A 12,566-nucleotide genomic window follows, 5' to 3' on the forward strand; every position below is an offset into this window, starting at 1 on the left:
TGGAGGAGGCACGGCTGTGCTTTTTCAGAACAGATGGTATGATCTTGAACATTTTACTGTAAAGGAAAAAACTTTTCCACCTATTTTCCAGTTGCGGCAGCACATAAATCGTCTGGCTCTTAACGAGTCATTGTGCAATTCAACCTTTGACCTCTGAAATCTGTAAGGAGGGATCCATATTTTATAATTTCTATTTCTTATTCACATGGCTGTCAGGAACTCGTGTTACAGAGGTATTGCTCAGTTTTGTATGCTGAGATATGTGAAGTTCTTGACTACAGTTCTCTGAAAAATTTTCTCGACGTAAAACGATTTATTTCACACCAGCCGAAATTTAACCTTTGATATTTTTTCAATACAACTGAGGAAAGTGGATCAAATGTACATTTTAGACAAGGGGCAAATATTTATTAATTTATATTTTGCATAACAAATGTTACCTCTGACTATTTCATTTCAGGACTTTCTCCTTTTCTCAAATTATGAATTGATTCCAGTTAAGAGATTTGCGTAAATAGACAAAAAGAAAAATGTGAAAAGGCAGAACTTTAAGATATCTTAATGGTTATTTGAAAGCAGAATATGTAAAACAAGATGTTGATTTGATGCGTATTGAGACGAGCACATTTCCTTCAACGTAGCTCGTCCTTTCCCCCTTCGTTTCCACTTGTTGCGCAGCGTGCTCCAGTCGGCCACACGATGGCGCCCTCTGCCGTGCTTACGGCGGTGAACAGCCATGAAGGCTGCCCTGTGAGGGAATCCGAAGCCTCGCTGAGGTAATGCGTTTGCCGCTGTGGATCACCGCTTGAAGGACCGAAGCCGCACATTCGCCGTCAGAGCGCTCCCGACGTCCCGGATGGAGACGGTAAGCTGTCCGCTAGTGTTCACAACAGATGCATGTTGGGCTTTTGTTGTTTGATCACATTTCGACAGAAACAGAATCGTGCTGTGTGTGAAACGGCGGATTGTCTACAGGCTGTACCTGACGTCTGGAAAGTTAAGAGGACGAGGAGAAATCAATGAACAGGGCATGGATGAGTCCGTGTGTTTATTTGGGTATCGGATGATTATTGTTTGGCTGTTTATGCATGCAGGTAGATTTAAGAGAGAGTGAGAGGGCAGGAGAGGTGCTCCTGAGTTGTCTGAGTTGTAAATAGGCTACTTGGATAAATTTTATAAGATGTGGTACAAATACATGCATCACATAATGGTATATATTTATTATGTTTATTTTGTCACACGAAGCGTTTTGACATACTATAACACACTTCATACACTCACAGGCAGACGCAGCCATGCTTCGTTTTTCTGTGTGAATTGAGGAATGTGTTTCTTGGAGCTTGAAAGGCAAGTTCAGTTGCATACTTACAATAACTCTGAGACTCTTAGGAAGAATTTCCTCTATTCAAATTCAGTTCAAGTGGAAGTGTGGATGGAGCTCTGCACTCTCTGTGTGGCTACACTTAGGTGGGCAGTTGGGTGAGGAAGATGAAGAGAGTCTGGGGGACTCCTCAAGGTCACAGATGTTCAGACAGACAGACAGACGATGATGAGGCAAAATTATTTCTGCAAGACGGATGTTGGATTCTACTTTAATTATTTTGTTGGCAGTATTTAGAACTGCTCCCACTCACTTGATTTTATTTCCTTTTTCTGTCAACTGCATCTGATACTCGTCCTTAACTGTACTGAACACTAAGGCTGATTCTTTATTTACCATTTTCAGAAGTGGCTTACGATTTATTTTAGCAAACAGCACACAAACAAATTATGAAAAGTAAGCTTCCAACTACTAAACATAAAAAACAAGCCATATTCATTCTGCTTTAGTAATACAGAATTATTTATTTGTTGTTTTTTCCTCATTAATTTTAATTTATTGATGAATTCCAACATTTTAACAATGCGACATACTTCAAATAGGGTTGAAACAGTGAAGCCGACATCACTTGGTCTTCAAGCAAGACCTGAGTGGAACTCCTCTTTTGCTGTCCCACACACACCCAAACACACACTCACTTGCCCAGTTCTGCTATAAAGTATTTTCATTGTATCAACCAAGAATTCCCTTTCTTCACAGATTACACAGACCACAAATTCACTTTAAAGCAGAATATCTGTTTCTTTTTTTTCTGAAGAGGAAGCTGGCACAGTTTAGAGTGGTTTTGAAGAAAACTTAAAAAAAAAAAAACCTATGCATGTCATGTTTCTATTTTTAGAAAAATAACCTATGTGATGTACACCACAAAGAGAAAGCTGCTTTTCACTCCACTTTCAGGAGTGAAGGTTACTAAAAGATGTCTCATCACTGAGCAGATTTTATCTGAAAGCACTTTATGGTCCTGATGTTTTGTGCACAGAGATGATCCCTTTAATCAATCTGCACTCCTGGGTCTTCCTCAGATGCCAAACCCCGGAACGACCCGCTTCCTTCCGTTCAGATTCAGAGTTTAGGCTGCAGGCCACAGCGGGAAGCGCAATGAATAATAAATGGTTCTGAGATTATGAGTGAATGTTAGTTGGGTAAGTGTGAGAGTTTATGCGCAACACCAACCAGAAAATATTCTTTCTGTAATGGAAATCATCTCAGTGAGGAAAAAATGAAACAAGACGTAATGACAAACCTTCTCGCTTCCAGTTTTTTATGTTGAAGTTGCAGCACCACCAACACTGAAAATGAAAACAATATTGACGTACATATTTTTCATCCTTTAAATGAATATAGACAATTATTCGGTTTTGGATTTAGTCTGTTCTCTTGTTCCACCTTTTAAACAACGTAGTTAATATCAAAATAGGGCTTTGTATGTTCAGTCTTTCTTCATGCTGACATTTTTGTTAGTCTGAATTAGGACAGTAGGACTGATTTACAGTTCTGTTTTCCTATTGACAGGGTAGTTTTTTATAGCCATTTTCTGATCTTGTATTAACACATATAAGGTTTCTATACAGATATCACTTTATTAATACCTGCTCTGTGCTTACAGAGCAGGTATTATACTGTATCTGGATGTTTTAGATTCCCAGCTAATAGTCACTCATGCCCTCTTTCTGATGTAGTCTGGAGCAGAGTAATCATCATCCAACTGGTAGCTTAACGTCAAGCACAGCCATTTGTCAAAATGTCTGTGGCTAAAACCGTAAATTCAAATGAAGGCTCAAATTTGCTCATCTGCTTGTTAGTGTTCAGAAAAAAAAGCTGTGCATGTGAGGAAAACACAATATGTGTATGTTGAAGATTATAAGAGATATTTTATAGCACTGGATCATCAGGGGTCTAATAAGCTGGTCCTCAAGGACCGGTGTCCTGCAGCTTTTAGACGTGTCTCTGCTTCAACACACCTGAGTTGAATAGTCAGGTCATTAGCAGGACTCTGGAGAACTTGACTGCACACTGAGAAGGTTTGATTCAGGTCTGTTGGACCAGGGACACATCTAAACTTTGAAGGACTCTGACCCTTGGGGACTTGAGTTGAAGACCCCTGTTGTATATGAATGTGAAACACTAGAACATTCAGAGCTGTGTGTGTGTGGCATTAAGTGACCTTGATTAAATCAACCAATCACTGTTTGCTCTCAAGGAAGGAGAGATATTTGCTCCCCTGGCCTGCCTGCTGTTTTCTCTCCTTGTCTCTTCATGTTTCTCATTCTGTCAATCTTTCCATCTTTGGCCTTTTACAGTAGCTATTTTTGCAGCTCCTGTCACCCTGTACTTCACCGTCTTTGCTCTGCAGCTGCATAACACCAAAGCATTAATTATGGAGAACTTTCCCTCTTTCAACCACACACACACACACATTAATACAATAGTCCTACAGTGTGTTGAATTGCTAAGCCTTGAGGATCTGTCTTTCTAGGCAGAACTCTTTTTCTCTGCAGGAGTGTGGGCCTGTTTCCAAGGACCTCTTTTGGGGTTCTCTTGTTTGAGACTTTTCCATCTTACTTATTTATGACATTCAAGGAATGTTTTATGTAACAAACCGGTTCCTGGTACGGAACAACTAATTACCTATTCAGATTTGAATCGTATCATTATTATTATCCGCATTAACAGCATTATCAGCTAATGGAAGTTATTTTGGGCATGTGCCAGTGATAGTGATGAAGGAAAAGATTGGGGTGTATTTAACTGGAGCAGAGAAGCAAAGTCACCACAAAACCGACACACAGGATGCATCCTCCTCCATCATTTAAAATCAAATGTTGGAAAACTGTGGAATGCATTCATTTTCTTCACTTCTGTCTTCACTTCTTTCACGTAGCTCTTTAGTACTTATGTGAGTTTTTGTGAGGGTGATGTTCTGCAGACTGAGCAGGTGCACACTGCACAGAAAGATGGGGCCCACTGAGCAGAAAGAGAGAGGGGAACTGGTGACGGAAGGAAGGAGGGGTTTGTCTTCATAGGTTGTACAAAAGAGTCAGTGTTTTCTCCCTCAGTGTGCTCAGAAAAAAGCCAGAAGTGGTGACGGTGGGAGCAGAAAAAAAGAAAAAGAAAGGGGCCCTTTGGTCAAATTGTCCTCACATAGCCTGTAATTCTTTCAGTGGCCCCCACCGGCCCCCACCCCCTGTCAACCCTCATCCAGCGGCTCACTCACAGCTTGTCTGCGGTGTCCAGGTTTCTGCTACAGGTTCCCCTTAAATCCACTGGATGATTTTAGGATGCCTGAGGAGCGAGAGGGAAAACAACCAAGAATCAATGAAAGACAATTGTCAAAAATACTATACATTACAAAGGATTAAATTTTGGATTATGCAGCTCTGTTACAACAATGACATTTTAAGAAACATCTTTCTTTCTGGAACCTAAATCAACTTCTTTAATGCAAAACATCTGATGGGTTTACCTCTTCAGGAAATGAATACATTTAATGTTATGTCCTCCAGAGTGATAAAAAGTTATTCTCTGTGTGTGTGCGTGGTTGTGTGTGTGTTTAAAGCAGGGGTGCCCAAACTTTTTGAGACCAATATTTACTTTTTCTCTCACCAGCCGGCTGATAACTACCACATGGACACAAAGATATAAAAATTATAAATTAAACTCTATCGACTTATTTTATATGCAAATATACATCAGTTATAGCAGAAACATCAAAATGATCGAAAACTTAATGCAGTTTCCTTCCTTAATGATATTCTGACACTAGGAGGAGGTTACTGGTTTCTCATTGTCAGGAACTGGTTGCAAACCTGAGGTCAGCAGGTATCAGTCAGTTATGGGAGATCTGAACTTGGTTTGCTGACCTCAATATGATAAATTACAGACTGATAGGAGGAACCACAGAGCTCTGTTAGGTTAAAGCCACATATTGTGAAGTTGGGATGTTTATTCCTCCAACATGTTCAGAGGAATCACCTCTAACCAGATGTTGGACTGAAATTTATTTCAATGTCATTTGTGAATGTTGGCTCCTCATTTTCAACAGTGGAGCTGTGAAGGTTGAAAAAGGTTATAATCTTGGAGAAAGTATCAATATAATTATTTCCACTAAATAAGAGACAAAAATAAATAGCATATTTGATAGAGGAAATGCCTCTGACTGAGCTCAAAGCAAAATGCCAGAGAACACCAAACTATATTTTTTGTAAATAATAGACAATTAATTTAATTTCACTTATTTATCACGATAGAAGCCATTTGTTTGTTACTTAATGAAATATATTTGTCCTATTTGATGTTTGTTGTAGATGACATATATTCGCAAACGAACAAGATAATTAGTCCAAGTTTGTCATTTATTGAATGTTCAGAAACTGCAGCGGTTGTGATGCGCCACCGCAAAGGTAAACGAAGGTAAAATAACCTGAACAGATAATCAATTCAAAACCACTGGTACCTTTTTACTCTCTCTCTCGTTGCCGTGGCAACCATCTGCACCCCACAAACCGAGCAGAGATTACGTTAAAAACATAACATTCAGTCCGTTACAATATTAGGTTTTCAGGCTTGATATTTATTTTGAGATTAGTAAAAAAAAAGGTCCCCACAAGGTATTACAAACAAATGCACACACACATGTTTGTTTCGCTGTCTTTGTGGGAACTTTCCATTAATTTCCATCCACCGTAACTCTAATCAAAACTCAATTCACACATTGGTCCTAAACTTTACCCCAAACCCAAAAACAGCATTTCTTCTTTGGGAGCAGTGAGTCCCAACAATGTAATATGTACCAGGAAAATAGTTCCGACAATGCATCAAATACACGATACACACCCACACTCAACAGGCTTCTAGTGGCTTTGTGAACCAGTGATGTCACTCATTCTCAGTGACATCACTGATGACTCTCCCTTTATTCACAAATTCCATAGGGCATCTCATTTATTCTACATTTCAGGTTGACTGAAGAGCAAACGTGGTAAGGATAGGCACAGTTGCTGACAGTTACAGTTGACTGAATGAAAAAAATGGCTGACAGTGACTGTAACAGATGTGTGCCTGATCTGGATAGCTGTCTTACAGACTGAACTTCTCTGGACACGACGCGTGAAAACTTGGAGAAGGAAAACGAAGAACTCCGCCAGATAGTTGAAAATCTCCGTAGGACAATCAAGTGCTCCAAAACTGGCAGGAGTTCCAGACAACAACACCTGCAAGCACAATATGACATGCTTGCAGGTGCAAAGTTACGCACTTCATGCTTAGATTATGTCTCTTCGTGCAGAGCAAGAGAAGACAGATCCCCATTCTAGTCTTGGGTCTTAATGGCCGTTTTGGTCTAATTTTGAATTTACCCTTATATTTTCACCTTAAAAACTAGTTACCTTACCTTGTTTAGTATCATTATTTTCAGAACATCCTAAACTTTGTGATTTTACAGTGTTTTTTTCCTTTTGACAAAATTTATTATCACATTGGAGCAAAAAACACACACAGAAACAAAATCCGAGTAGAAAAAATATTGATATTTTTACTATAAAACTCACAAAAAATATTGAACAAACCATTTTTACAGTCTAACATGAACATTTTTTAGGAAAATTTGAAGAATATTTGTACAAACTTAGTAAAAAACAAATTAGTAGTCATATTTTCACCATATTGTGGGTAATTTCCCAGGCGTTTTTTTACAACTATTTACAAAATATGTCAATATTTCCATCACAAATTTTCTCCAACATCACAATGTCTCAACCCTCCCCCCCTCCACTTTCAACTATTTACAATATTTACAAAATGGGTACCACAAAACAAACAAATTACTTGTGCCATTGTGCAAAGCAGTTTCTGTCCATCAGAAGGCACAGTGGCACATCACAGCCCTCACATTTCCAGGGAGTGTCCTTCCTGACATTGTTCACCTGGAGGCAGTGTCTGCACTGCAGTCTGCCATTTCTGGCATTTTGCTGAGCACTAATGGGCACAGGAATGTGTTCAGCTGCCTTTCTCTTTGGAACACCTGCCATGTCCACACTACAAAGCTGACTGGCCATCTCCACATTGAAGTCTTTGTGCGTCATGGGCTTCACTCCTTTGGCTCACCAACCTAGAGATGGAAATTAGCATGTAATCTGGTTCCGTGTGCATCTACTCCGATTATAATAATTTACTGTACATATCCCATGCCAAACAAAGAAATAAAACAACAAGAACAAAACAAAACAAACCTCATCGTCAAGCTCAAACTCCGAGTCCGAGCCATCTGGCAGCGCGCCTTCGTCCTCTTCACATTCGTACATGTACTTCAGGGCTTGCTCCGCAGTCATGTAGCGACTCATTTTGACACACTAAACACACTAAAAAACGTCTACAAACACTGCACACACACACTAGCACACTAACTAACACACGTACGGTCGAAAAATCTACTACAAAACACTACTTCCAAAAAAATCTAATCCAAAACACCACTAGCTAAATCCGAAATGTCAACTACGCGCCGTTCTCTACCGCCACAAAACTCTCTCCCGCGCTGCTGTTCCGATCGCAAATCATAATGCTTTCTGATTGGTTGCTTCAGAAATGTGGTGAGTTTGCAGGAACTCGGAAAAATGGCTTTCATGATGCATTCGTTCACTTTTTGGTCATAAAACATCCACTGATTGCACTCAACGTGCGTAAAATGCGCTTTACGCTATGGCGAAAATGATCGATCATATTCCTGGTTTTATTTGGAAGTAAATATAAAACAAAATCAATATAAAAACACTACTTTTATAAAGTTTGAAGTCTCTACTGTCCAACAGAACTGAAATGCACACTTCTCATGCCGTCTTTTTTTTATACGGAAGCCTTTTAAATGCATGACGTCATGCCCGCCACAGGGCTGGCGTCGACTAGAACACGAGGACATGAGAGCTGAAGTGCATTGCCTGGAAGTGGCCCAACTGACTCTGAAACGAAGACTCCAGAAGCTTCGGATGACCTTGACAAAGGCACAGCTGTCTATAGAGAAGTGATCCGAAGACCTGGAGAGTCTTTCAGAGTAGTTAGGGGATCTCCTGAGCCGGCACGAGAGAGACTGTGGATTTACAGTCTGAAAATTTTCAGCTAAGGAAAAGATTGGCGGAACAGGAGCATAAGGAGCATCAGTAGATGAAGAAACAGGAGAGTCAGGGACCAGCTTCAATTCTAGGAAACTTCGGTAAGAGGGTAGATAAGGTTTTCCAGACAATGTACCAAACAGGAACACTCAGGTACTGGATAGCCAGCATTCATTTTCTAATTCCTTTGGTTGTTCTGATAAAACTGGCCACCTTGCTGACACTGGCTCTAGAGAAACAGGTCGCTTTGCTGACTGGTTCTAGAGAAATGGGTCGCTTTGCTGATGCTGGCTCTAGAGAAATGGGTCGCTTTGCTGACTGACTAGAGAAACAGGTAACTTTGCTGACACTGGTTCTAGAGAAACGGGCTGGTTTGCTAACTGACTCTAGAGAAATGGGTCGCTTTGCTGACTGGCTCAAGAGAAACGAGTCACGATGCTGACTGGCTCCAGATTAACTGGTTGCTTTGCTGACTTGCAGAAGAGAAAGGGGTGACTTTTCTGACTGACTCTAGAGAAACGGGTTGCTTTGCTGACTGACTCTTGAGAAACGAGTTGCTTTGCTGACTGGCTCTTGAGTAATGGGGCATTTTGCTGCAACTGGTTCTAGAGTAACGGGTCGCTTTGCTGACTGGCTCTAGATAAACTGGTTGCTTTGCTGACTTGCTCAAGAGAAACGGGTGACTTTTCTGACTGACTAGAGAAACGGACCGCTTTGCTGACTGACTCTAGAGAAATGGGTCGCTTTTCTGGCTGACTCTAGAGAAACGGGTAACTTTCTAACTGGTTCTAGAGAAACGGGTTGCTTTGCTAACTGACTCTAGAGAAATGTGTCGCTTTGCTGACTGGCTCTTGAGAAACGAGTCGCTTTGCTGACTGGCTCTTGAGAAACGGGCCGTTATGCTGCAACTGGTTCTAGAGTAACGGGTCGCTGTGCTGACTGACTCTAGAGAAATGGGTCACTTTGCTGGCTGGCTCTTGAGAAACAGGCCGTTTTGCTTCAACTGGTTCTAGAGTAACGGGTCGCAAGGCTGACTGTCTCTAGAAAAATGTGTCGCTTTGTTGACTGGCTATTGAGAAACGAGTCGCTTTCCTGACTGGCTCTTGAGAAACAGGCCGTTTTTCTTCAACTGGTTCTAGAGTAACGGGTCGCTTTGCTGACTGACTCTAAAGAAATGGGTCGCTTTGCTGACTGGCTCTTGAGTATCCGGTCGCTTTGCTGACTGACTCAAGAGAAACGGGTCGCAAGGCTGACAGGCTCAAGAGAAACTGGTTGCGATACTGACTGGCTCTAGATAAACTCGTCGCGATGCTGACTGGCTCTTGAGAAATGGGTCGCTTCGCTGACACTGATTCTAGAGAAACAGGTCACTTTGCTGACACTGGTTCTAGAGAAATGAGTCGCGATGCTGATACTGGTTCTAGAGAAACGGGTTGTTTTGCTGAAACTAGTTCTGTTGCCTCCTGCCTCTCAAACACGCTGGGCCGTTCAGATTTGCCAGGAGAGAGGAGTGCTGTGTTGAAGGCGCCTTGTTGCTTCCCCCCCGGTTCCTACACCTATGATTATGTTTTCCGCCAGCCAAGTTTACACATGCAGTGTAAAACATATCTGTCAGAACTAAGATACCCATGTATCTGTTTTGTCTGAATGTTGCCATGTGCCCTAATGTGTCCTTTCCTATTCTTATTTAATTTGTTAAAACTGTGGAGTACTCACTTTTAACCCAGAATAGGATTTAGACCAGATACTCTAATCTATTAGTCACTCTTTAGCTTATTTTTTTAGAAACTGTAGAGTACTCACTATTTAAACCGATATTAGACAAATTTTTAGATTATCATGCAGAGAGACTCCTATTGTTGCAACCCAAAAAAGGAATTAGAACGAACTTAGAATCCAGAAAAAATTATTCCAGAACAGAGACTTTTATTTTTTATTATTACTTAGAAACTGTGGAGTACTCATTACTTTTACAAATTTAGAGCATACTTTGAAAGTACAGAGAATACTTACTTATACTTCTCTAGCAACCCAGAAGTCCAGTGGATACTTACTTACTTACACTTATTTAGCAACCCAGAACAGGGATTAGAACAAATTTAGAATCCAGAAAAAGTACCTTAGCAACTATGTTTTAGACTCCTATTCTCCAAACCAGAAAAGGAATTAGACCAGAGGATACTTACTTATACGTATCTACCAACCCTGAATAGGAGTATCTAGTTTATTTACTTTAGATCAACATTAGATTATTTTTCTTCTTTTGCTCTTTCCTTTGTTTTGTTATTTTGTTTGTATTTCCTTTTAATTCCTGTGAAGCACTTTGTATTGCCTTCTTGCTGAAAATGTGCTATACAAATACAATTACCTTTACCTTGTACCTTTACCTTCCAAATCTCCTATTTTTTTTTTTTGAAGGTTTCAGCTTCTGCCCCCACAGTAACAAACATCAACAGAAAAAGGGGGCTGTGATCGTATAGTGGTAAATTCATATCATTAATCCACATAGCTAATCACATCTTTAACATGAATAACAATGGCTATATAATTTAGAACAGAAAATAAAATCATACATGTACTATTCAAACACTAACAGAGATAATAGAACCATTACTTTGTTTCAAAAATTAAAACACACCTTAAGAAAAGAAAAAAACAAGTTGGTGGTTATCGCCAGTCTAGCAGCTTCTGGCCTCCATACATTAAATAAAATACAATAAATAACCCTCAACAAACTAGAACGCAATAGCAGTTGGAAGCAGTTAACATTTGTACAATTAAACAATCTAAAATGAGCAACATTAACAATGATAACATTTAAAAATAACACAAAACATAGGAAGTTTACATAAAAAACCCTGTACACTATCACATTTGTCCAAAATATATTGTAAAATATAATATTTGTAAAGAAAACAGAGCTTATTCTAATACACACCACAGTAACAGACAGCAACAGAAAAAGGGAATGAGCTGTCAGTTACTGGTAACTATGGTAACCACCAACTGTCAAAAGCAACACAGCAGAATTTAAAACATCAATAAATGTCTAAAGGGTACATTCCTAAGCTTGTTGAGCCGTAGCCGGGTGATTAATAGTAACTTGCTGATTGTTTAAGAACTGAAATTCCTCAGACCCACTTTTTTTTTCCTCGCTATGTGTACAGACACACACACACACACACGCACGCACGCACGCACACACACACACACACACACACACACGCACACACACACACGCACACACACACACACACACACACACACACACACACACATGCAAACACACTGGTGCTCAGTTACTCAGGTGCTCTGTGACATATTGAGAGCGCATGCTCACACTGTTTATGATACAGTGCCTGTACATAAACAGGCACTGTATCATACTCTTTGTGATTGTGTGTTATTCAGGGGAACTAATGGAAACCGTATTTGCCAGCATTCTGCAGTTTGGATCCAGAATTCAGGACACTGAAACACTATCCATCTCTGACTTTCCCTTGCCTCTGTCCCTAGTCTGCTATCTTTCTTTTAGTCTGCATATCTCTGTGCGAGTTTTGTTTCTTTCTCCTATTGAATTTTTTCCCCTTCTTTTTTGCCTTGTCCCGTTGCCTCTCTGGCCCACTACCATTTTGTTGCTAAGTGTTTTATCTGGTAGGTATGTAAAAATGACTTTCTGTTATCTGCATTCTGGTATTTGGGGTCATGGGTGTCAAAAGTTGTACCTTACCGTTATTAAATGCTTAGTTACAAGACTAAAACAGCGACATCTATCAGCTTTCTACCAGAAATTAATAGTCCAATTCCTGAGGTATGCATTGTTTGGGTATATAGGAGGAAGCCGGAGAGAACAAGGGAAACAAAATATTAATAAACTGATTCATAGAGAATATGAAGGAAATATTGTAAGTTGATTCAAAATTGCTGTTAAACTCGTGCTGCATGAGCAAAAACTTCAGAACGGGTTTAACCGCCACTTTAAAGACAGTGCGTTCCTAATTGTTCACAACAGTCTGTAAGTATAAGATGAGGATAAAAATAGAGCCATTTTGTGCAACCACTGTATGTTAGAGAAATTTGGA

The 12,566-nt window shown here is 40.0% G+C and overlaps 1 protein-coding gene and 1 long non-coding RNA gene across 2 annotated transcripts in view; one reads left to right on the forward strand and one right to left on the reverse strand.

Annotated features, from left to right (window-relative positions):
- Positions 1 to 742: 742 nt before the first annotated feature.
- Positions 743 to 12,566, forward strand: part of veph1 (ventricular zone expressed PH domain-containing 1) — a 76,546-nt gene continuing 64,722 nt past the window's right edge. Inside the window, exon 1 of the mRNA XM_081614375.1 lies at positions 743 to 865. The gene's annotated coding sequence lies outside the window, so the exon portion shown is untranslated. The remainder of the gene's footprint in view (positions 866 to 12,566) is intronic.
- LOC145554501 (uncharacterized) lies at positions 6,886 to 7,881 on the reverse strand. Its single transcript, XR_014090465.1, has 2 exons — positions 7,609 to 7,881; positions 6,886 to 7,487 (listed from the first exon to the last, which is right to left on the reverse strand). It is a non-coding gene; the product is annotated as an uncharacterized LOC145554501 (long non-coding RNA).

This window comes from Poecilia reticulata, chromosome 13 (genome assembly GCF_904066995.2).
Source record: "Poecilia reticulata chromosome 13, P_reticulata-male-v2, whole genome shotgun sequence".
NCBI lineage: Eukaryota > Metazoa > Chordata > Actinopteri > Cyprinodontiformes > Poeciliidae > Poecilia > Poecilia reticulata.